At 45.1% G+C, this 25,916-nt stretch overlaps 1 long non-coding RNA gene and 1 other non-coding gene across 2 annotated transcripts in view; one reads left to right on the top strand and one right to left on the bottom strand.

Annotated features, from left to right (window-relative positions):
• The first annotated feature begins 5,863 nt into the window (after positions 1-5,863).
• The window catches only part of LOC114806300, a 38,457-nt gene continuing 18,404 nt past the window's right edge, over positions 5,864-25,916 (top strand). The window contains exons 1-2 of the long non-coding RNA XR_003754331.2: positions 5,864-6,033; positions 6,824-6,907. This is a non-coding gene — a long non-coding RNA (uncharacterized LOC114806300). The remainder of the gene's footprint in view (positions 6,034-6,823; positions 6,908-25,916) is intronic.
• LOC114807015 lies at positions 7,428-7,565 on the bottom strand. Its single transcript, XR_003755068.1, has one exon. It is a non-coding gene; the product is annotated as a small nucleolar RNA SNORA7 (small nucleolar RNA).

Genomic DNA, 25,916 nt, shown 5'->3' with positions numbered 1-25,916 from the left:
AGCTCTGGGAAGACTACAGATATTCATTAAAGCCTAGTTTCACACCTACTAGGGACTCCCAATCTCCAGGGAGATGATAGGCAAGGAGACACCAACTACTGTTTCAAATTAACAGGGAAAAGTAATCAATTCAAAAGCAAAAACAGAAAAATAGCAGTTTTTACAGTTTGGAGGGGCTAGTCCTTCAATCATATTTATTCATTCAGTCATATCCACTGAGCACTTACTGGGTGTAGAGTACTGTATTAAGCACTTGGGAAAGTACAATACAGCAATAAAGAGAGACAATCCCTGCCCACACCCAACTCAGAATCTGGGGGGTTGGGGAAAAGACAGACATCAAACAAATAAACAGACATCAACATAAAGAAATAACATTACAGATAAATACCTAATTGGAGAGGGGAGAAGAGCAAAGGGAGGAAGTCAGGACAATGCAGAAGGGAGTGGGAGATGAGGAAAGTGGAGTTTAATGTGGGAAGGCCTCTTGGATGAGATGTACCTTTAGGAAGGCTTTGAAAGGGGGGAGAGTAATCATTCAGCGGATTTGAAGAGGGAGGATGCTCTAGGGCAGAGGTTGGATATGGACCAGGGGTTAGCAGTAAGACAAGTGAGATAAAGACACAGTGAGAAGGTTAGCACCAGAGGAGCAAAGTGTGCAAGCTGTGCTGAAAAAGAGAGAAGGGAGGTGAAGGAGGAAGGAGTAAAATGATGGAGTGCTTTAAGGCCAATGGTGAGGAGCTTTTGTTTGCCTCACTGCCCCAGGTGGAAACAGCCACAGCTGTTGCAATTTTCCAAATCTTGTGCAGGTGGTTTCTGCTTGCCCTCTGTTCCCATTAGCCTCTGAGCTCCTTGAGGGCAAGGTGTCCACCAACTCTCTTGTATTGAACTTTCCCTGTTGCTTAGCACAGAGCTCTGCACACAGTAAGCATTTAGTAAATACCATGAATTGATTAATTGTAATGGAAGGGAGTTTCTCTCCCATGGAGTGGCATCAGAGGGTGTGGCTACCTTGGCCACTAAATGAGAAGCAGTGTGGCTTAACAAAAAGAGCACGGGCTTGGGAGTCAGAGGACGTGGGTTCTAATCCTGGCTCCTCCACTTCTCTGCTGTGTGACCTTGGACAAGTCATTTAATCCTCATTTTACAGATGAGGTAACTGAGGCCCAGAGGAGTTAAGACTGTGAACCTACGTTGGACAACCTGACTACCTTGTGTCTACCCCAGTGCTTAGAACAGTGCTTGGCACATAATAAGTGCTTAACAAATACCATCATTATTATTATTTTTAAATAGTCTCTCATGGCCTCCAGCATCCTAGTTGGGAAGGGACTTGAGGCCATGCGGGGTGAAGACAAAACGTGATCATTGAGATGAAAGGGCTTCAGAAAAATAAAAGGACCTGACAAATACAAAATGTGCTGTTTGGAATGGGCCACTACAGATTCTCCCAGAGCATTTTGGTCTCCAAAAACAAAGGCAGAAAGGTAACAGGCAGGCCAAGGGCTGAGGCCAAGTTGGTTTGGTGCTTCAAATGGAGAAAAGACTGGTGAAGTGCCTGAGTAAGGTTGGCATCTTGGTTATATTGACCACCGCCATTGGGGATGTTAATGATCAGCACAATTCTCCCTTTAATGACAATAATTGTGCTATTTGTTAAGCGCTTATTATGTACCAAACACCCTACTGAGCACTGAGGTAGATACAAGATAATCAGGATGGACACAATCCCTGTCCCATATGGGGCTTACAGTCTAAGTAGGGGGGAAAATAGGCATTGAATCCCCATTTTATAGATGAAGAAATTGAGAAGTTAAGTGACTTGCCCTAGGTCCCATACTGGGCAGGTGGCAGAGCTGGAATTAGAACTCAGACCCTCTGACTCCCAGGCCTGTGCTCTTTCCCCTAGGCAACACTGCTTCCCATCTGCATCACATGCCCTCAGGTACTCACCTGCCTCCCAACCCCCCAACATTTCGGTACATGTCCTTCCCTTGACTCTATTTATTGCCATTGTTCTTGTCTGTCCGTCTCCCCAGATTAGACTGTAAGCCCGTCAAACGGCAGGGACTGTCTCTATCTGTTGCCGACTTGTTCATTCCAAGCGTTTAGCACAGTGCTCTGCACATAGTAAGCGCTCAATAAATACTATTGAATGAATGAATGAATATATCATGTAGCTTTCCCCACCTGTAATTTATTTTAATGTCTGCCTCTCCCCTCAAGGTTGTAAGCTCCTTGGGGGACAGGGATTGTGTCTACCAACTCTGTTATATATTGTACTTTCCCAAGCCCTGTACAGTGCTCTGAGGACAGTAAGTGCTCAATAAATACTACTGGTTGAATTGGACAGGTACTGTTGCTGGGCTCTCCCTCCCATTCAGTTTTCTTGATGCACATTTCAAAAAGAGAATAGAAACTGCATTACCTGGATGTCACTGGCTCGAGGAAAGGATCCGGGAAGGGAGCAGGGTTTTCTTTTTAGGCCAGGGAGGGCCTGAGGGTAGGAGGCTGTGACTTATCCCCTGCTAGTTGCTGAGGAAAGAGTAGGGCTGAAATAGGTACTTGTTATGAGATTTGTTAAGCGCTTACTAGTTGCCAAGCACTATGCTAAGATCTGGGATAGATAACTGGGCTGTCTGACATAATTAAATGAGGTGATTTAGATTGGAGTACAGGGTGGCCTACTTCAAAAGCATCCCAATTAAACACTTACTCCATGGGGATTCAGGAAAGTGGGGCCCTCTGAATTCATCCCCATTTTTTTCCTTCCTGTCTATAGGGTACAAATCAGTGAAAACCCTTTTGCTCTCCTTCTAGATTTTTCTTCCCTGGCCAGGCATATGTCGGCCACTGACAACACAACTTCTTTGCCCTATTGCTCCGAATCATATTTCCCTGCTGTTCCTATTACCCACCCTCTCTGCCACTCAGTATCCAGTCAGGCTTGGAGCCTTTGTAATGCCACAGGCTGATTGATGGGCTTTGTGTGTCTTAATAATAGAGAAGTAAACAGTTCCGACAAAGAATAAATTCAAGTCTGTCTGTTGCAGCCGGCAGTGAACCATCTTGGTAATCTGTGTCTCTTGATAATTAGAAGCTTGTTCCATACTGTGTGTGGAGTTTGGTTGTAGACGTATATTATTATTTAACACTTCAGGGCTGGTAGGGTGCTAGGCACTGTAACAGCAGAGTCAAAGCTTGTCTCCAGGCACAGTACAGGATGTTGAGTGGAGGCAGTGAGGCCAAATGGGTGGAGCACTGAATAAAAAATGAGAAAAGTTACATTCAGTATTAATGTTACTATTGCTGAATTCCTTTTTTTTTTTTTTACACTGGGTTATGTGTCTGCCTCTCTGGCCTTGTTTTCCCACCCTTCCCTCCAAGCTCTATAAATGTACAGGGCCCTGGGTGTGAGGAGTATGGGCTGGAAAGCAGCTTGACTTAGTGGAAAGAGCAGGGGCTTGGGAGTCAGAGGTCATGGGTTCTAATCCTGGCTCCACCACTTGTCAGCTGTGTGACTGGGCAAGTCACTTACCTTTCTGTACCTCAGCTACCTCATCTGTAAAATGGGGATTAGGACTGTGAGCCCCACCTGGGACAACCTGATAACCTTGTATCTCCACCAGTGCTCAGAGCAGTGCTTGGCACATAGTAATTGCTTAACAAATACCATCATCAAAAAGACATTTTTGGCTCTCTGGCATATGTTAGAAGCAGTGTGGTCTAGAGGAAAGAGAGGACCTGGGTTCTAATCCTGTCTCTGCCACTTATCTGCTGTGTAACCTTGGACAATTTACATAGCTTCTCTGTGCTTCAATTGTCTCATCTGTAAAATGGGGATTAAGATTGTGAGCTCCATATGGAACAGGGACTGTGTCCAATCTTATATCTATGCCAGTGCTTAGTACAGTGCCAGATACATAGTAACTGTGTAACAAATACCATTTACCATGAGCTACCCACACTATTCAACCCAGAAAAGCATTATGGCCCAGGTGGGTTTCTGGCTGTTTTTTCTTCCCTATTGGTGAGCATTCCTCAGGGCTCTGCTCTTCTCATTCTACACTCAACCTCTTGGGCAGCTTATCTTCCCACCTCTGAGTGGACAACTCTCAAATCTCCCTCTCCAGCTCTGTTCTCTCAATTGCTCTCCTACAATCTCACATTTCCTCCTGCCTTTAGGATACTGCTATCTGGATCACCTGCCAGAACCTTCTTCTTAACTGAACTGCTCACCTTCCTTCCTAAATCCTCCTCTTTCCAACTTTCCCATTAATGTCAAATGCTCCACCATCTTCCTTATCCTAGTCTCACGGCTGCCTTCCTCCTATTTGTAAGTTAGTGTCTGTCTCCCCCACTACACTGTAAGTTCCTTGAGGGCAGGGATCACCTCTACAAACTCTATTGAACTTTCCCAAGCACTTGGTACTGTGCCCTGCACACAGAAGGTGGTAAATACTATCGACTGATTGATTTACATTCTAGTCAGGGATTGGTATTTCTGGACTCTGGAAACTGTGCATAAATTCATAGATTTATATTCTGAGATTCCTTCAGGACCACAAGGCTGGCCAAATCATAGCTAATTCTTTCCAGTCAGGTTCCTGTCCCAATTTAGTTTGATACCTGCAGTTTGAGACATTCAGATATATAGTCTCTGCTAAAACTGAAAGGATCATTCCTTCAGTCTCGATATAAGTGGGGACTGGGGCTAGGAAAGGAAAGCACCACCTCTTTTCCCTCTTTCAGTTCTCTTTATCAGCCACTGAAGTCGGGTCTGCGTCCATCTGGGCTGGCCTGGGAGTTGAGCACCAAGCAATGACAATCTCTCTGCTGTTTCCGCTACGCTGGGAGGTCTCAGAAAATTTTCCCTGTAATTGACCAGGCAGGATACTGGGTCCAAAACTCTCATTCTGAGTTTTTTAAAATCAGACCTTCCTGAAATGATATTCCGAGTTAGAAAATCCAAAAAGGAAAATATTTTAAATGGGGCTGCAATTTCAAGAGAGTGGTGCAGACAAAGGGACAGACGTGAAGCATCATTTAGGCAGCTTTAGGCAGCCAATCAAGAGGCGCACCAGAGAATGTAATGATCTGGTCAAAACCTACTCCTCCATGGAGGAAAGCAGCAATCTCACACTAACACCCAATTATTACATATGCTATTTTCCAGTCCCATTTTGTTTTGAGCAAAAAATGGGGAGCAGAATTCATTTTAAAGAGAGCTAACAACTCCCCTCTCCTCCTTCCATTTCCATCTAGTCCTGGATTCTCACTTTGCTATTGCCTGGGGCAAAGGGAAGCTCAGCATATCCCCACTTTCAGGGAAGCTGGAAGCGATGTGAGGATGGAGAAGTGCGGAGCTGTGAGCACCTCAGTCAACCAATCAGTGGTATTTATTGAGTGTTTACTGTATGTAAAGCACTGGATGCAGAGCACTTGGGAGAGTACAATATACATTCCACCACAAAAGCAACTCCACCAACCCTCAGTTTAAGACACCTTATCCCCCACCCCCTTTGCACCACCAACAACAAGCAGCAGCTGTAGTATATGAAGAGGAGAAGTCCCAATCACAGATGAGAGTACATTGTATAGACATGATCCCTGCCCACAAGGCACTGACAGTCTACAAGCAGAGAGGCAGACATTAAAATAGATGCTTGAGGCAGCAACTGTCATTCTGAGTCCTGGGCCAATCAGCAGGGTCGTTCCTAGAAGAGGCCAATCAGGGTAATTGCCCTGGGTCTTAGTAACTCCTCCTAACCCTGTCCTGGCAAGGGTAACTCCAGACAGCTGATACCAGGAGGAGTAGCAGGAGAAGGCTGGAATGGTCATGAATCCAAGTCACTAGAGCCTTAGCCAATTGCTGCCTTCCTATTTCCCTTTCTTCTTGAGTGGCATGGCCCCCTCAAGCCAGGGAGGAGCCTGCTGGGAAAAGTGGAGAGGTGTCAGGGAGAGGGGAGTAAGGGAAGATGTCTACTCTTCAAACTCCCTCTTCTTCCTTAAGTGGCTGGGACCCTGTATTAGGTAAGTTGGCCTAGGCCACAGAACCCTTCGGGATGCTCTTGACAAAAAGAATACCATCTCGTGAGAGAAACTAGGTCTATGCAACTTCAACCCCTCTACACTACACTGAGCCCAAGACCGTGCTCAAGATAAGAGAAATAGCAAAATAAAGGAGAAATGGGGGTAGGTAGAAAATGACTCTGAAGGCAGAGAGATAGGGAATTCAGTGACATGAGAGGAAGCAAAAGCATAGTTCAGGAGGGTGACACAGATCCTGGGAAAACTATACGAGAAGAAGAGTGATGTGATTATGGCAGAGTGAGGAGGTGAGGTATCAGGTAGATGGATATGGAAATCACCCACAAACAGATGGAGATTTATTTCTAGAAAGAGGTACAAATGAGCTACTAGCATTTAAAAAGACCTAAGAGCATTCGCTTTCTGCTACACGGCACTTGAGGTTATAGAGTCTCACACAAATCCACGGTGTAAGGAACCCAGCCTGTGCATGAGGTAAAGGTTAGTGATTATGCAATTATGTATGAGAAAAATGAACAAGGGTAGCATCACTCTGGCCCAGTGCAGTGCATGTGTTTTGGAGCAGGTAGCACAGAAGGGATGATCAAGGTCCCTGTCAGTGCTGCCATTATGGCTTTGGTAGCAGCAGTGATTGGGATTTCTCTTCTTCATATACTACAGCTGCTGCTTGTTGGTGGTGGTGCGAAGGGGGTGGGGGATAAGATGTCTTAAACTGAGGGTTGCTGGAGTCGCTTTTGTGGTGGAACTCAGAACCAGTTTTTCATTTTATTAGGAAGAAAAAATTAAAAAAACCCTTCCAATTACTTCAGTTCATCAAAGTTGCAATCTGTTGGATGACATTCCCACCCTGGATTATGTAAGTAACACTGAACTATGTAAATCACACAGAGACTGCAACTGTTTTTACCACAGAAATGAGCATCACACTCCTCGACCCTGCATGAGGCGGATGATGGCACAGCAGTGTTTGTTGCTGAGGAGGGCACACGAAGATGTGCTGTTCTATTCCTCTGCCACAGGCAGAACCTGCAAAGCTGGCTAGCTGCCTCACCATGTGTGGTGCTCTTGCCACTTGGGGATCAGGAAAGAGCATGTGGATGGCTCAGCACAGTCCGTCTCTACTCCTAGAAAAAGAAACCAAGCCAACGTGTCCTTGTCTTATGTTGTCGAGCCATCTCCGACCCATAGCGATTCCATGGACACCCCTCTTCCGGAATGCCCTACTTCCATCTGCAGTCGTTTTGGTAGTGTATCCATAGAGTTTTCTTGGTAAAAATATGAAAGTTGTTTACAGTTGCCTTCTTCCATGCAGTAAACTTGAATCTCCACCCTCGACTTTCTCCCATGCTGCTGCTGCCCAGCCCGGGGGAGTTTTGACTTGTAGCAGATTTCCTTCCACTCACTAGCCACTGTCCAAGCTAGGAATGGAATGGGTAGACCTCTGCTTGACTCTCCCTCCCATAGCCGAGAATGGTAACGTACTGGACACTCTCCAGGTGCAACCCTGAGAGGGGAACGTGTCTTAGTTGCTAGTATTACTGGGAGGAAGAGGAGGAGGAGCAGCAGTGGTAATAGTATTTATTGACTACCACTGAGCCCAGTGCACTATCTGAGTGCTGGAGAAAGTATCAACAGAAGCATAGGATCTTGCAGTGTGGCTCAGTGGAAAGAGCCCGGGCTTGGGAGCCAGAGGTCATGGGTTCAAATCCCGCGTCTCCGCTTGCCGGCTGTGTGACTTTGGGCAAGTCACTTCACTTCTCTGTGCCTGTTACCTCATCTGTAAAATGGGGATTAAAAACTGTGAGCCCCACGTGGGACAACCTGATTGCCTTGTATCCCCCCAGGGCTTAGAATGGTGCTTTGCACATAGTAAGCGCTTAACAAATACCACCATTATTATTATTTGTCTTGTCCACAAGGAGCTTTCACTCGAATGGAGGAGACGGACCTAAAAATATTTTTAGGTAGAGGAATAAGAATGGAAAAATGGAATGCTTTACCAAATAAACCATACATCCACGTGTTGAGGATGGATAATGGGCTGATGATTTTATGAGGGCTTGGTTAGTGGGGAGGGAAGAAATCACATGGATTTGGTGGGCAAGGGAGTTTCTGGCTTGGGGGAGAGCATGAATAAGGGGGTGGGGGAGGTGAGAGTCGGGCATCGTTTATATCCTCAGTAGACTGTGAGCCCCCTTTGAGACAGGGACTGTGTCCAACCAGATTGGCTTGTATTCATCCCAGCACTTAGGACAGTGCCTGGCACATAGTAAGCACTTAACAAATAACATAATTATTATTATTATTACATTCCCTGCCCATGATGAGCTTACAGTCCAGAGGGAGGGAGGTCAGCAAGGAGGCTGACACAGTAGTCAAAGCAATGTCTAAATCAAAGCCCTGTGTAAAAATACAATAAAGCAGCCTTTTGGGGGGCATAATGAAGGACTTTATAGCCATATCTTTATCTTTGTAGGTTTTATAGGACACTGCTCTCCTACTTCCTTTCAAATCTACCCCCTCTGCTTACATCTCTGACCCCATCCCTTCTCACCTCCTAAAACACTTGTACCCACCCTTCTGCTCTCCCTGACTACAATCTTCAAAGCCTCATTCTCTATTGGCTCCTTCCCTTCTGTCTTCAAAGATTTCCATGTCTTTCCAATCTTAAAAAAAGCCTTCTCTGTATCCCACTGCACCCTCCATCTACCTCCTCATCTCCTTCCTCCCATTTCTGTTCAAACTCCTTAAATGGGTTCCATACACCCGCTACCTCTACTTCACGTGTCAGCTGTGTGACTGTGGGCAAGTCACTTAACTTCTCTGTGCCTCAGTTACCTCATCTGTAAAATGGGGATTAAGACTGTGAGCCCCACGTGGGACAACCGGATTCCCCTGTGTCTACCCCAGTGCTTAGAACAGTGCTCTGCACATAGTAAGCGCTTAACAAATACCAACATTATTATTATTATTATTCCTCTCCTCCAACTCCCTTCTACACCCTCTGCAACCTGGATTCCTGCCCTTTTCTTTGCACTGAGACTGCTCTCTCCAAGATCACCCCTTGACCTCTGTTTTGGCAAATCTAATGGACTCTACTACATTCTAATCCTCAACTCTTGGCTGGTTTTGAGACTGTAGGTTTTCCTCCTTCTCTTGGAAACACTATCTTTGGATTTTCTGACACAGTTCTCTCCTGGCTCTCCTCTTTCCTTTCAGTCTGATCCTTCTTCATCTCTTTCATCAGTTCTTCCTCTGCCTCCCACTCCCTAATTGTGATGATACCTCAAGGCTCAGTTCTGGGCTCCCTTCTCTTCTGTATGGACCTGGGGGTCAGAGGACCTGAGTTCTAATCCCAGCTCTGCCATTTGCCTGCTGGGAGACCTGGGGCAGGTCACTTAATTTCTCTGTGCCTGTTTCCTCATCTGTAAAATGAAAATTGAATGTCCTCCCTCCTACATAGACTGTGAGAACCCCACTTGGGACAGGGACTGTACCCAATCTGATTATCTGGTATCTGCTTCAGTGCCTAATAAAGTGTTTGGTACATAGCAAGTGCTTAACAGATACCATTATAATTACCGTTATTATTTTCCAGTTGCTTAGTACGGTGTCCTGCACACAATAGGCATTCAATAAATTCTATTGATTGATTTTTCCCACTGGTTCTCAACAACAGAAGCATTTGTTTTCCTTCCTTACTAACTGAGGAAACAAACAAAATGCAAAAGTTAAATGGGGAAAAGATGGAAAATAAAAAAAGCCAGAGCTGATATTGTGATTTGGCCCCAAAGTGTTCCTCGCAATTTTTCCTCTGCCAGGATATTCTGCGGTTTTATCTGCCACACCATACCTGGCTGAGCTGCTCTGATTTGGGGATACAATCTTGTTCAGGAGCTTTCACGTGTAATTGTGTCTGATTAAGTCTCCTCACATACTGCTGAGCGAGGGACATTCACAAAACCTTTAAAGGGGGGAAAGAGGGGTGGTGGGGTGTGTGTGTGTGTCTGTCAATCTGCACAAAACTGAGATCATTTCCAAACAACTTCTCCTGGGTTTTCTTCCCAATCCATTTTCCTTAAAACTCGGTTTTGTAATACTCCCTTGTTGTGAAAAGGCCACTTGACAAATCAAAGAGGTCAGAGGTGAGTCATTGTAAATGTTAATTGAATGCAAAAAAGTCCATTGAAATGATCTCAAAACGGTTTGGTGAATTTTAACTCCAATTATTCCCCCAAATGTCCCCTCTGGGTTGAGCCCTTACAGAGAGAGCTTAATCCCAAAGGGACAGTTTCTTGGGAGCGACTGAAAAGGGAAGGTTAACGGCAGAAAAATTCTTCAGTTTTAGTATGGGCATCTTGTTCAGCTGCCCCAAAGAGCTATAATATATATTTTAATCAGGAAGTTTGGTGTTCTAGGGAATTTCTTATCCCTAAATATGCCGTTAATGGTTATGGCAGAGGGAACCATTTTATACAAAGATATATACAAGAGGCTGAGAAAAGACAGGATTAATGAAAAGAGATTTGTTCATCTAAAGCTTTATGAAAAATAGACTTGAGGTTTCACAGATGGCAGAAGTCTAAGAGGAAAGGATTGACCGCAGCAGCCTCTTTGTAAATAGGAGAGATTTAGATTTGTTATTAAAGAGGGACTTGACAGGAGGCAGACGTTTTAAAACACATTGTTCTGGAAAGTGTAGCCTGTCCCCCTTTCTTCCTTCTCATTTCTCCCGTGGTTTGGACTGATTGCTGTAAATGTTTGCCTTCCAACAAGGTCATCTCTCCTTCTATTTTACCTCTTTCCCACTCACCCTCTGTGTTCTCTCTTTGTATCTCTGTATCTCTCCCCTCCTGTTTTCCCTCTTTTGCACTGCACCATTTTCACTTTGTCACACTATCCTCTTCACCTCCCATCCTCCTTTTCCCTTCCACGAGATCATGCTCCCTGACATTGGGAGGAAAGACCACTGGGTCTGAGAGTCAAGAGACCTGGTTTGTATTTCCAGCTCTGCCACTGGCCTGCTGTGTGAACCCAGGCAAGTAATTGATCCTCTCTGGGCCTCAGTTTCCTCATCTGTTCCACGGGAGTAATAATAATAATGTTGATATTTGTTAAGCACTTACTATGTGCCAAGCCCTGTTAGCCTATGTCAAAGGGATGGTGTGTGGAGAAAATGATGTAACCAAGTTGAACACACTTTAGAATGAATGAAACAAATTGAAGGTAATATAATTCTTCTCTCTTTCCCTGCCCCCTCTTTCTTTTTTGCTTCCCTCTTGTTTTGGTTTGTTGTTGCTTTGGTATTTGTTAAAAGCTTACTATGTGACAAGCACTGTATTAAGCACTGAGACACATACAAGATAATGAGGTTGGACACAGTCCTTGTCCCATATGATGCCCACAGTATAAGTAGGAAAGAGTAGGATTTAATCCCCATTTTTACAGATGATTAAACTGAGGCACAGGGAAGCTAGTTGACTTGCCCAAGGTCACACAGCAGGGAAGTGGCAGAGAAGGGATTAGTACCTAGGTCCTCTGACTCTCGGGTTGGGGCTCTTTCCACTAGGCCGCGCTGCTCCTCTTTTCCTCCTCCTTCCCTGCCACTATCCCCTCTTCCTCTCTCCCCTCTGCTGCTGCGCTAGGGAGCTCCTGGGGCCCAATGTCTCATCTACACGTGCGTACATTGCTGTCAGTGGTACTTTAATGAAGGCATTTCTTTAGTTGAGAAGTCCCAAGAAAGAATCCCAACCCCAGCCAAATGATACCGTTGTGAGAAATGGGGAGTCAGGGGATTGAAGGGAAGTCACTGAGAGGTCAGCTTACCAACTGGGGGAATCCCCCACCACACTGTGGGACCCACAGGGGTCAGGAAAAAGGGGAAAAAAACAGCTTCTTCTGCCTGGAGGAAAAGAAAGTCTGGATTCCGATTTTAGGAATGCAGTCAAAACAGCAAACAAAATTCTGCTGAACTTCAGAAGGGGGATAGAAAACAAAACAAGCACTGTTTGGTCACTTGATAAGATCCCAGTATGCTCATACCTAGAATACTATTTGCAGTTTGGGGTGCTGCAACTCAGGAAGGACAGAAGAGAGCTGATAAAAGTACAGGCTGGGTGACTTGAGAGGAATGGAGGAATTTCCACATTGAGAGGCCAAAAGGGTTAGGATTGTTTTAGTATGAAATTAAAAACTGAAAATAGTGATATTTCTATCACTTGTGAGTTTGGATACCCACTTTGTAGTCCTGAGTCCTATTACCCAAGGCAATTGACAGCTGGGGTAGGGACTCAATTGAGGCTCCAGGATAGTGCACCCCAAGATTGACCCAGTTTTTGCTACCACCATGTCATGACTTTTAGATTTGGAAGCATCTGGGATTCAAATTGCCACTCCACACCTTAAGGGCTGGCTACTGTGGTTGGAGGAATGCCCGATGCCCAAAAACCTCCCTTTGGTAGTGAATCTCAGAGATTATATTAGTTAAGTGCTTACTATTCACCAAGAACTGTACTAAATACTAGAGTGGTTTCAAGGTAATGCATTCATTCATTCAATCATATTTATTGAGTGCTTACTGTGTGCAGACCACTGTACTAAGCACTTGGGAAAGTACAGTACAACAGTAAACAGTACAATACAATAAACAGCTAGACCAGACACGGTCTCTATTCCACACGAAGATTACAATCTAAGTAGGATTGACTACCCATTTTATAGATGAGGAAACAGAGGCACAGAGAAGTTAATTGATTTATACAAAGTTGCACATCAGGCAGGTGGCAGAACTGAGATTAGAATGCAGGCCCTCTGATTCCCAGGCCAGTGTTCTTTCCATTAGGCCATGCTGCTTTTGGATGGATCATCATCATCATCAATCAATCAGTGATATTTATCGAGCACTCACTATATGCAGAGCACTGTACTAAGCACTTGGAAGAGTACACTATAACAGTTGATAGATATGTTCCCTGTCCAGAGGGGGCTTACAGTTTAGAGGGGAGCACAGACATCAATATGAATAAGTAATTTATAAGATATAATTTGAAGATTGTACCTAAGTGCTGTGGGGTTGAGGGTGGGGTGAATGTCAAATGCCCAAAGATCACAGATCCAAGTGCATAGAGGACACAAAAGGGAGAGGGTGCCGAGGAAGAGAGGACTTAATCAGGGAAGGCCTCTTGGAGGAGATGTGACCTTAATAATGGTTTGACGGTGGGGAGAGTGGTGGTCTGGAGTATATGGACGGGGAGGGAGTTCCAGGCTAGGGGAAGGACATGGGAAAAGGGTTGGTGGCCAGATGGACGAGGATCGGGGCACAGTGAGTAAGCTGGCGCTAAAGTGTGCAGGCTGAGCTGTAGTAGATCAGTGAGGTGAGGTAGGATGGGGTGAGAGGATTGACTGCTTTAAAGCCGATGGTAAGGAGTTTCTGTTTGATGTGGAGGTTAATGGGCAACCCCAGAAGGATTTTGAGGAGTGAGGAAACATTCATGGATTGAATGTTTTTGTAGAAAAACAATCTGTGCAGCAGAGTGAAGTATGGACTGGAGTGGGGAGAGACTGGAGGCAGGGAGGTCAGCAAGGAGGCTGATGCAGTAATTAAGGCAGGGTAGGATAAATACTTGGATTAATGTGGCAGTAGTTGGGATGGAGAGGAAAGGGTAGATTTTACCAGTGTATTGAAAGTATTTGAGTGCTTACGGTGGGTAATAATGTTGGTATTTGTTAAGCGCTTACTATGTGCAGAGCACTGTTCTAAGTGCTGGGGGAGATACAGGGTAGTCAGGTTGCCCCATGTGAGGCTCGCAGTTAATCCCCATTTTACAGATGAGGTAACTGAGGCACAGAGAAGTTAAGTGACTTGCCCACAGTCACACAGCTGACAAGTGGCAGAGGCGGGAGTCGAACCCATGACCTCTGACTCCGAAGCCCAGGCTCTTTCTGCTGAGCCACGCTGCTTCCCCAGTAGAACACTGTACCAAGGACTGGGAAGAGTACAGCACAACAGAGTTGATAGACAGGTTCCCTGCCCCCAGAAAGCTTGTAATCTAGAGAAGGAGATAGACGTTAATATAAATAATTGGGTCTGAACCAGTGATGGCTTTACATATGGGCTTGTGTTCATACTGAGGGTTCCCCCAGCCTCCTTGCCATTTCAGGAAACAACATGCTAAAGGGGTTGGGCTGGCATTCTGATGGCTCAACAGAAGGGAGGGCAACCAGTGACTGTTCCAGAAGCAAATTTTTGCGGTAGAATAGAGGGGGTTGCTAAGCCAGCCCTCTCCCCATCCCATACTCTTCTCCTGCTAGGTCTCCCCGACATTCCCGGATTTAGACCCAGTGACCTGATCCCTATGTGTCATTACCTATATTCCTGGAACCCTAAGGGAAAATTCCCAGCTCCCGGGCTAGATGGATCTCCTACTTGTATCATCTCCAGCTAGGAAGCACTTTCTTGGATCCGGGGAGCTGGGGGTGCTTAGTGCAGCTGGGCCTCATTATCAAGTTGGCTGCTCAGCAGTCCCCACCTATCTTCTCTTCGCCACCCCCAACCTCCAGTGAACTTCTTCACTTATTGCCTTCTGCTTGCCTTGCCTCTAATTCCAGCAGATCCATCTATCCTGGTCCCAGTGGAGCACACAGAGCTGGGTTGGGAGGGAGCTGCATTATACAGGAAGGATCTGATAATTGCATGCATGCGTACATATATCTGCATCCCAAATCAGCTCCAATTTGTGCATTTGTCACAAGCGGTGTTCTTGGATTTTTCAGCAATTGTGCCAATTCTCCTTTTTTAACCTCTTCATGGCCTCGGGGGGCTCCTCAGGACTTCTTTCCCACTGGGAAAAGGCCAAATGGAAACTCTAAATGACAAGCTGTATATACAGAGCAGCACCTGTGTAGCGGTATGGTTTAAATAAAAACCAACACATCCTTTTAGGTCTGTTTGGGCTGCTGGCAGATTTCTTGGCCAACAGAGGGTCTCGAGATATGTTGGGCTGGAGGAAAGGCGGGCTGTGGTCAGAGCCGAGAGACGGTGTTGTAGGGTGGCCCTGACAGCACTCAAAATGATCAGAAATGGAGACGCCATGTAATAATGTCATGCTTGTTGCACCAGATGTGTAGCAAGCAGCGTGGCCGAGTGGATAGAGCACGGGCCTGGAAGTCAGAAGGACCTGGATTCTAATCTCGGCTCTGCCACTTGTCTGCTGTGTGACCTTGGGCAAGTCACTTCACTTCTCTGCACTTCAGTTACCTCATCTGCAAAATGGGGATTAAGACTGTGAGCTCTACATGGGACAGGGACTGTGTCTGACTTGATTATCTTGTGTCTACCCCCAGACTTAGTATAGTGCCTGCCACATAGTAAGTGCTTAAGAAATGCCACGGTTATTGTCATAAATGCCATTTGGTGGAAATATGCCAATTTTGCTTGAATTTAGATCATTTCTCTCGGGGAAACTCCTGAGCACTCCCCTCCCACCCCCAAATGGGCTCCATAGCCTTTGGGTTGATTACCCCGCCTCCCCGCTGAACATGGATGCTGTTTCCAAGCTATGGAACTGGGTGGCAGGAGCAGCAGTGGAGAGAGGCTGGCTGCTAAAAATAAATATATTTGTCATAGAGAAGATTGGTGTATATCTGCCCCAGATAAGGGGCAGACGATTTGAAAACTGGGCAGTCCGGTATAAAGCGGAATGAATGACTGGTCACCAGCAATACTGGAGCTCTTCTCCAAAACTAGCTGTGAGTTTAGGGGCAGATTATATAGAGCATCTACCTACTGTCTCAGGCACCCCAGGCAATGAGACTTAGGAATTTATCAATCAGAACATTAAGTTGAGCATCTTTTATAGGGAACAGGAACAGTCAAGCAATCAATGGCATTTATTGAATGCTTACTGTGTGCAGAGTTCTGCAAGTGGGAGAGTACAATGCAACAGAGTTGATAGACACGCTGCCTGCCTCAAAGGACCTTGCAGTCTAGAGAGGGAGACAGACAAAATAAATTACTGATAGAGAACATGGGAGAACATGGTGAGAAACAACATGGCTTAGTGTCTGGAGCATGGGCCTGGAAGTCAGAAGATCATGGGTTCTAATCCGGTTCCACCACATGTCTTCTGTGTGACCTTGGGCAAGTCACTTCAGTTCTCTGGGCCTCAGTTACCTCAGCTGTAATTATTATTAATAATACTAATGGTATTTGTTGAGTACTTACTATGTGCCAGACATTGTACTTAGCGCTGGGATGGATACAAGCAAATCAAGTTGGCCTGTCCCATGTGGGGCTCACAGTCTCAATCCCCACTTTACAGATGAGGGAACTGAGGCACAGAGATGTGAAGTGACTTAGCCAAGGTCAGACAGCAGACAAGTAGTGGAGCTGGGATTAGAACCCATGATTCTAAGAGTATGAGCCCTATGTAGGACAAGGACTGTGTTCAGTCTGACTAACTTGTATCTGCCCCAGGGCTTAGAACAGAGCTTGGCACACAGTAAACATTTATTAAGTAATAATAATAATAATGGTATTTGTTAAGCACTTACTATGTGCCAAGCACTATTTTAAGCACTGGGGTAAAAATAAGGTAATCAGGTTGTCCCACGTGGGGCTCAGTCTTCATCTATAAAATGGGGATTAGGTAACTGAGGCACAGAGAAGTTAAGTGACTTGCCCAAGGTCACGCAGCAGACAAGTGGCGGAGCCGGGATTAGAACCCATGTCCTCTGACTCACAAGATGACAGGCAGTGTTCTGTTTTTTTGTGAGAATGTGAACATTTAGAAGCACATGTTTTCAATCACTTATTCCTCAAGGATGTTTGAAATACCTTCGAGAAATCACTTAGTCAGGGAATCCAATTATATTTTTTTTCTCAATAGTATTTGTTAGGCATTTTCTATGTGCCAGGTACTGTACTAAGTGCTGGGGTAGATAAAAATAATTGTATTTAAGCACTTACTATGTGTCAACCACTGTACTAAGTGCTAGGATAGTTACAAGATAATTAACATTAATTATTATGATGATGATCATAGGTGTTGTGGGGATGGGCGGTGGGGTGAATAACAAGCACTCGAAGAGTACAGATTCAAGTGTATAGGCAGAACACACATTCGAATGGACAAAAATAGTGGAAGTGCCTCTCTTCGGGGACTTCTAGGGACCAGTGCTCAACCACACATACACATGCCAACCCACTCTATCGCTATCTGCCTGTGGCACTTTAACGAAGCCATTTTACCACCTTGTGCTTCTAGTACCAGGTCCCATCCCCTGTGGATGCTCGATAAATCCTTGTTCACTGGCTGACTGAGTCCCCATCAATAAAATGGGGAACAAGACTTTCCTACCTGACAGCGCTGTTGTGAGAATGATGGAGATTCTTCTGGGGAAGTGCTGGATGCACCTCAGTAGACTGTGATCCCCGTGCAGGACAGGGACTGTGTCCAACCCGATTTGTTCATATGCACCCCCGTGCTTAGTATAGAGTCTGGCACATAGTAAGTGCTTAAAAAAAAAAGTTGGTATTTGTTAAGCGCTTACTATGTGCCGAGCACTGTTCTAAGTGCTGGGGTAGACACAGGGGAATCAGGATGTCCCACGTGGGGCTCACAATCTTCATCCCCATTTTCCAGATGAGGGAACTGAGGCACAGAGGAAGTGAAATGACTTGCCCACAGTCACACAGCTTGACAAGTGGCAGATCCGGGATTCGAACCCATGACCTCTGACTCCCAAGTCCGGGCTCTTTCTGCTGAGCCACGCTGCCAAGTACTGCTTAACAAATACCACAGTTATTATTATTATACAGGTGCTAAGTAAACTTAAGGACCTTCTGGGGTTAGCAGGAATAGTCTGCCCCCTCCACTGCAATGCTATGGGTAGTTTTTGAGGTTTGGACAATAGGGTGTCCAGTTCTCAGCTGGTCCATCCCCTGTCCAGCTCTGAGATGACACCAGACACCTGTATGTCCAGTATGGTCACATTAAACACTGAGTCTCCCCTCCCACCCCCAACACACCTCGGCTCCAGCTGCCATGTTTCACAGCTCAGAAAAGGTGCCAGTCTTCATGGATACCTGGGAGGGGGATGCAGAGGCTCTGGAGCATGTGGGAGGGTCAGGGGTCCCCTCAGAAAAACACTTGGTTTGGGTCATTCGGCTAGAGTTTTCAAAATGGAGCATTTGGCGTCATATTGTTGTGCTGTGTGCACTGCCTAACACATGTGACATCTCGGGTGCCTGTTCAATATCTGCGAGAGCTGTCGGTGGCCACGCTCTCCCTCTTCCTGTTGCTGGTCTACTGGGTGAGGGAAATTAAGGGGGAGGAGGAAAAGGGGTTATGAGTTTGGAGATGGATGAGGCTTTTCTTTTAAATGTTCCTTGTTTTAGTTTCAGTTTCTTCTGAGTTAAGTTCAGATGAAATGATAGCAAGGAAGCCACATAAATGTTTATTTACCTTGTGCTGCAGCTGCCTGATCTCCACAGCACGTAGCCAGAGGAGGTATTGGCCATTTAACAGGACACGTTCCCTTTAAATGTCAGCCAGGCCACTCAGGCCAGGTTAAAACAATCCTAAGGAAATGCTTCTTCCCACAGCGGGTGATAAGCATGGGAAATTTATCTCCACAGGAAATTGTGCAGGCAGAAAATCTCAGTAGGTTCAAGGTAAGGTTTGGATAGGTTCGGGGATGCGAGATCCATAACCAGAAATTACAGAGGCAGAGGGGAAAACCTTGGGAGGCAGAAGGATCCATACTTAATGATGAGGAGAGATTTCCGGGGAGGGCAACCACCAAATGATTCCTCCCAGGATCTAGCTGACACTGTTGGAGACAGAATTCTGGGCTGGCTGGAACTATGACCTGACCCACTCATGACATTGGACATAGGCTTTGAAAAAAAAAAGGTGTGGGTGGATGTAGGTTGGGCTCAGGTCTGGATGTCCCGAGCCCTGAAAATCCAGCTCATGCCGAGTCTTTCTCTGGGGCTACGCTGTGCTAAGCCTATTTTTTCCCAGTGATCCTCTGAAAGGTGAGGTGCTTCCTTGTTCTCTCTGATAGGTAATTAATGAAGAGTGGATCAAGGCTGATAATACTCTGTAATCCTGTCTCTGGGATCATTTTGTCCAGTAATCTCTTTAATCCAAGTGACTTTTTGGTGGTGGGGCTGGTAGAGAGAAGTTAGTGGTATATACTGGATAGTGGCCCTGTCACATCCCCCTCAGGAAGAGTTTGGGTGGAAGGAATTAAAAGAGGTGAGATGGGACCTTATAGCACAAAGAGACCCCTTATTCCCTTCTCTTTCAACACCTTTTCCCCACCTCAAACAGGAGATAGAGCTGAGAAGCAAAAGAGTATAGGCCTAACTGGAAATGAAGGACCTTTTGCTTGATCTGATGGTGATGAATCTCCTAAAAAGCTGGGCATGTTTTTATCAAGTCAGTGACTGTTACCAACTTTTCAGAATCCCATTTAAAACAAAAGAGTCTTTATATGGAAGAGAGGGAAGAATTCAATCACTCAATCGATGGTATTTCTTGAGCGCTTACTATGTACAGAGAATGGTACTAAGTGTTTGGGAGAGTACAATGTAGGAGTGTTGGTAGACACATTCCCTGCCCATCCCTGCCCACAACAAGCTTATGGTCTAGAGGAATTCAGGACATAAAACAGTAGTAGCAAGAGCTGGTGAGGAAGGGTGGGACTGGGGCATTGGAGTGGTTCTACCCTAGGACTGGACCAGGGAGAAGAGATCCAGGACACGTTATGGAAGAAGTTAAGAGTAAGGATTTTTTGGACTCAGACTTTGAAGTTTGCCAGCAAGCCCTATTCTGCTTACTCCCCTGATTCACAATTTAAAAAAAAAAACCCAAAACAAACAAACTCCACTCCTTTATCCACCGCTGGTACTGTGTTGAGTTTATCCTATGTAAAGGCTTTTATTACCTAGTACAGTGCTCTGTACATAGTGGATGTCTGAAAATCTTATCCCTCTGATAAAAATGATTTAGGTGTGGATCCTGGCTGGAGTTTGCTTTGCCTAATTTCAGTCACATCAATCATTTCAACCCACCTCAGCATATCACTATTCAAAATAGTTATTTGTTTCTGAAAATCTCTTCTCCTGTGGTAATTTTATGCATAGGTTTCTAGCACCTGTCTAGTATCCATCTTATTTTACATGAATTAACTGTTGATTACAGGAGTGGGTTATCTTCAGCAAGTTTCTAGACTTTTATCCATTGTTAGCCTGTCTTCCTTCTGACCATCTGACCTCCTCCCACACTGCAGCGTCCACTACTCGGAGACTTGGAGTCTCTTGCTTTCCTGTCCCTCTCCCCATCCCTGTCTACTGTTGACCTGCCCTCGGCTGCCTCCCCTGCTTCCTTGTTTCAAATTTTTTCTCAATCAATCCTATCTACTGAGTGCTTACTGTGTGCAGAGCGCTGTACTTACCATTTGGGTGAAGTACAACACAGCAGAGTTGGTATCTGTAATCAAGAAATGGCATTTATTGAGCATAATGTTTAAAGAGCACTGTTCTACTAAGCACTGGGGAGAATACAATTGAAGGAGGAGACATGATCCCTGCCCTCGGGAAGTTTACAATTGAATAGGGGAGACAGACACAAAATAAATTATTAGATTGAAAGAAAAGGAGAATGGATAGATGGATGGGCATATGTTTAAATGGTAGAATATGTAAGTTGATATGTACAGATGTGCTCTGGGTATTTGAGAGTGCATAAATGTTGAGATGGCAGTTGGAAGGATAGGACCAAGGAGAAGAAAATGAATCAAGGAAGGGTTTCTGGAGGAGGTGGGATTTAGAAGGGCTTGGAAGATGGAGAGAGCGGTGTCAGATTTGAAGTTGGAGGGAAGATATGACCTAGAGGTTGGAGGCAGGAAAGATGAGAATGAGGCACAATGGGGTGTGGGTGAAAAAAGCAAAGTGTGAGCTGACGTGTAGTGGAAAAGAGTGGATAGGTAAGAGCTGATAGAGGAGTTGCCTTCTGATGTGGAAAAGAGTAGGTAGCTGTAGGTTTATGAATAGCATAGAGACTTGTTGAAAACAACAAGATAAGATGATATGAGCCAGCAAAGTAAAGTACAGCCTGGAGAGATGAGAGGCCGAAGGCAGAGACACCAGTGAAGAGAGTGATCAGAATAGTCTAACCAGGATACGATGAGTACCCGGACTAAGGGCATTTGGATGGAGAAGGGGAGAATCAAGAAAATGGTGTGGAGGAAGAGCCAACAGAATTTAGTGATGGATTAAATGTGAGAGTTGAAAGAGAGCAAGAAGTCCAGGAGAATTCCAAGGTTGTGGGCTGTGGAGACAGGGAAGATGGTGGCAGTGTCCATTTTGTTGGGAAAGTTGTCCATTTTGTTGAGAAAGTTAGGTGGATGTGTGGATTTGGAAGTGAGATGAGTTCAGCTTAAGGCATATGAAGTTTGAGGTGGCAGCAGGGCGTACATCCAACATGATGTTCTAGAGGCCAGGAGCTTGTCATTGAAGAGTGATATTTCAAAGTTGGTTGCTTGATATTAATCAAACTACTTCTCTCCTCCATGAATGTGGATATGCAAGGGTTTAGTCTTTACCATCTACATTTGAGCTTGTGTCCGGACTCCCTGCCATTAGATTTTATGGTCCTTGTGGGATGGTACTTTGTTGAGTTTATCCTATATAAAGTCCTATATTAGTACAGTGCTCTGTACATGGTGGATGTCTGGATGACCTCTGGGTGACCTCTAAAAGTCTCTTCCAGGCCAATCAGTCTGCAGCAGCATTCAAAGTAGAGTAGATGTTGCCTTGATGGTGTTTAATCATGCCTTTTTTTTTTCATCACCCATGTGTATCCGGTGGTGAAATCAGAAATGGGTTTTCTAGACTATCAAGTTTGTCTTCAGAGCCCTAAATCCTCCTTTACTGGGTGTTTAATAACATGGATGTCTGTTAAATAAATGCCAGATGATTATTTTAAAAAATCCCTATTTACTGAGTATGAGCAAATTCAAAATAAACAAACAGGGAAGATAAATATTTACTCCGCAATTCTTCTACTTGGCACTGTTTTTGATTCTGCCCTAAGACACAGGATTTGTCTGGAGCCTCTCTCTGCTCATGAAGAGGCCGCTCCTTTCCTGACCTGTACCCACCAGGCTGGACCGACCTGTCCACATCCCACATCCCACCAGCTCACACCTATTCAGTGTTGTTCGTGGCTGTGTCTTACTCTGTCTTTGAAAAAACATGTCGTGTGTGAGAGCCCAGGACCAGGAGTCAGGAGAGACAGGCTCTAGCCCTGGCTTCACCACTTGCCTGCTGTGTGACATTGGGCACATAACAACTTCTCTGTGCCTCAGTATCCTTATTTAGAAAATGGGGATAAAATTCTCATTCTCCCTCTAAGTCCCATGTAGGACAGGGACTTTGTCCAATCTGATTTGCTTGTTTCTCTGTAATTGTCCTCTGTATTTGAAGAAGACACCACTGACAAGTACATCTATGAGTATGGGTGTGTGTGGGTGTGTATGTGTGTCTGCGCGCGCACACTTGAAAGAGCCAGTGCAGAATGTAAAGCCTCAGCAACATGATACACACAGCAGGGTTGTCTTATTTTTGTACATCTGATTATGTTGTCTTATCTTGTTTTGTTTTTGTCCATCTTTCTCCCCCGATTAGACTGTAAGCCCGTCAGTGGGCAGGGATTGTCTCAATCTGTTGCCGAGTTGTACATTTCAAGCACTTAGTACAGTGCTTTGCACATAGTAAGTGCTCAATAAATACTATTGGATGAATGAATGAAAGGGTTGTCCCTTGTGATATTGTGCTTAAGATTTGTAACCCGCATGCTGTTTTCTCTTTTGTCTCTTTGTCTGTTTCTCCAAACAAAGCTTTAGCTCCAAGAGAGCCACTTCCTTTCTGGTGACAATCTGCCTTATATTTCTATCCTCAGCCACTGGCCCCCAGTTTTTAGCTGAGACTCTCATATCAACCTCACTGCTTATCACAGTGCTTGGCACAGAGTAACTACTGAATTGGTCATTCTTCTTCTTCTTTATTATTATGTTGGTGCCACACTCTTTCTGTCAGTCTCCCAAAGGATAAACTAGCTTTCATGATTTGATTTTCTATCTGTTCATGTATCGTTGCATCACTGGGTGCTGCTCTGCCTAGGTAACAGAACTCAGTGACAGCATTCAGCTCTCTGTCACCAATGGAGATATTTAGCTGAGTGTAGGGTTTGTCAGGTGCAAATAGTACATAATGTTGGTCTTCAGATTAATTGTCAATCCATAGTGCTTGACTGATTCTGAAAAGAGATGTATAATCATTTTCATGCCCTGTTATGTGTGTGCTTCCAGAGCGCAGTCATCAGCATAAAGGGATCCTGCATGACTGATTCAAGGATTTTTGATGTGATAATGGAGCCTCCCTTTGAGAGCCATAGATAAGCCTAGGTTCTGAGACATCAAGACTGAGAACCTGCACGCAAGAATTGACCAAAGGGCTTGTGATGTGCACAGCACCACTCACACTCACTCCTCCCTGCCAGTCCTGAATGGGGCCTGGAGTATGCATTAATAAGCAGGCAGGAGTGCATTTTTTTTTTTTGGTCAAAATGACTGGCACAAGTACAGATGCTAGCATTATAACCTAACGGGTGGTTGCCTTGCTAGCTGATGCAGTCTCCGCTCCCCACAATGGCCAGATGTTTCTTCAGGCTTCCTGCTGAGTCTGTCCATCTCTTTGGTCAGAAACCTCCACCACTGATGGCAGAGTCCCCAACAAGCATTCCCCTACTTGCAGAGCTGGGAGTTTTCACTGGGCCAACAGCAGAATTGGTGGAATAACAACCTGATTCCTTCTTTGGGGCATTTCTGGTGATGCAGCTATTGGAAGTATGGGTGGCTACCAGCAAAGCAACTTTCTCATGCTATTTTTGTACTTTCTCGTAAAGTGGATAGAAGGTGGAGGCCAAGGATTGAGCCTGCTTGGGTCTTTTAAGCTGGAGGAAAGTGGGAGAGTGGAAGAGAAAGCAGCATGGCCTAGTAGATAGAGCACGGTCCTGGGGGTCAGAAGGATGTGGGTTCTAATCCTAGCTCTGCCACTTGTCTGCTGTGTCACCTTGGCAAGTCACTTCAGTTCTCTGTGCCTTAGTTATCTCATTTGTAAAATGGGGATTAAGACTGTAAGCCCCACGTCAAACCTGGACTATGTCGATCCCAGACTGTGCCCTCCCTTTCCCCCAGACTGAGCCCCCCCTTTCCCTCTGCTCTTCCTCCCCTCCCCCCCACCCTCTGCTTATCCCTCTTCCCCTCCCTTCAGCACTGTGCTCATTTGTATATATTATTTATTACTCTATTTATTTTGTTAATGAGGTGTATATCTCCTTGATTCTATTTATCTTGATGATGTTGCCTTGTTTTGTTTTGTTCTGTTTTGCTTTGCTGTCTGTCTCCCCCGTTTAGACTGTGAGCTTGTTATTGGGCAGAGATTGTCTCTATCTGTTGCCAAATTGTACATTCCAAGCGCTTAGTACAGTGCTCTGCACATAGTAAGTGCTCAATAAATACTATTGAATGAAATGAATGAATCTACCCCAACTCTAAGTACAGTGCTTGACACATTAAAAAAAAAACCAACAACCCAACAGAACAGCACCATTGTACATGACGGGGGGGTAACACAGACCTAAACATGTACTGTCCCAACTTTACTTGTTCTTTTCTTTGCTCCACTGATAATAGCCTCCCTACCCACATGTCTCTCCTCTCTTCCTTCTTGCTGCAGGCCCTGGAGGGAGGAGGAGGGAACACAGTCAGACGCAGCTTTCACTTGGCTTGACACTCCTATAGGGTCAAGTTTCCCCAGTGCTGTAATGAGGTCTCATTAGGTAAGCTAGAGAGATGAGCAATGCTCTTCTCCCTTGGAGTTCTGAATTTCAAGCAACTTTAGGTGTGCATGTGTGTGTGTGTGTGTGTGCGTATACCTAGAAAAGGTGGATATTTTACACCTGCAGGGAGTCCACAATGGGAAGAGAAAGCTGAGAACAATAGGGGCTTTTATTTGATTCTTTGCTTGGTGTTGAACTTTTCTCGAGCCCCGTTAACTCACACTTCAGGCTCCGTGACACATGAGGACTGAAATATATCGGCAGAAGCTGGGTCCTCCAATTATAATGGTGATAAATACATTTTGGGGCTCTTCATGGCATTCAGCTACTGAAAAGGGCTCTAGGTGTTAAATCAAAGGTTGGCAGTTTCTTTTCTCTGGGAAACCGTTGAAGCTTTTCCCTTTTGCAAAGGAAAAATGGGAGCGGAAAAAGGGAGGAGGCAGAAATGGTGAAGTTTGAGAGGCAGGTCAGATTTTCCACTGAAAAGAAATATCTGGACTGAAATGTGTGATTTAGGAACCTATGAAGGCTAATCAGTAGGTTAGCGTGATGGATGGACAGTGACCAACTGTGCCTGGTACATAGTAAGTGCTTGACAAATACCATCATTATTATTAAAGGCCACCGCTGGAGAAGTCGCACATTCAGGGGCTGGGCCTGGAAGGGAACATATCCAAGTAAGTCAATCAGTATCAATGGTGTATAGCGAATGCTTACTCTGTGCAAGGCACAAGCACTTGAAAGAGTATCATAGAGTTGATAGACATAATCCCTGCTCTCGATGAGCTCCCAATTTAGTGGAAGCGTGTGTGTGGGAAGGATCTCTACATCTTTGCAAGTAGCATAGACAAAGGTCTCTGCCATAAATTGCTTGTTTATTGACTAGTGATTTATTTCTCCAACTGCATTTATCATCTATCGGTACTCTCCCACTTTGCCTACATTAGGTCCTAG

The sequence above is a fragment of the Ornithorhynchus anatinus genome, chromosome X1, assembly GCF_004115215.2.
Source record: "Ornithorhynchus anatinus isolate Pmale09 chromosome X1, mOrnAna1.pri.v4, whole genome shotgun sequence".
Lineage (NCBI taxonomy): Eukaryota > Metazoa > Chordata > Mammalia > Monotremata > Ornithorhynchidae > Ornithorhynchus > Ornithorhynchus anatinus.
This window is presented reverse-complemented; position numbering and strand designations above follow the sequence as displayed.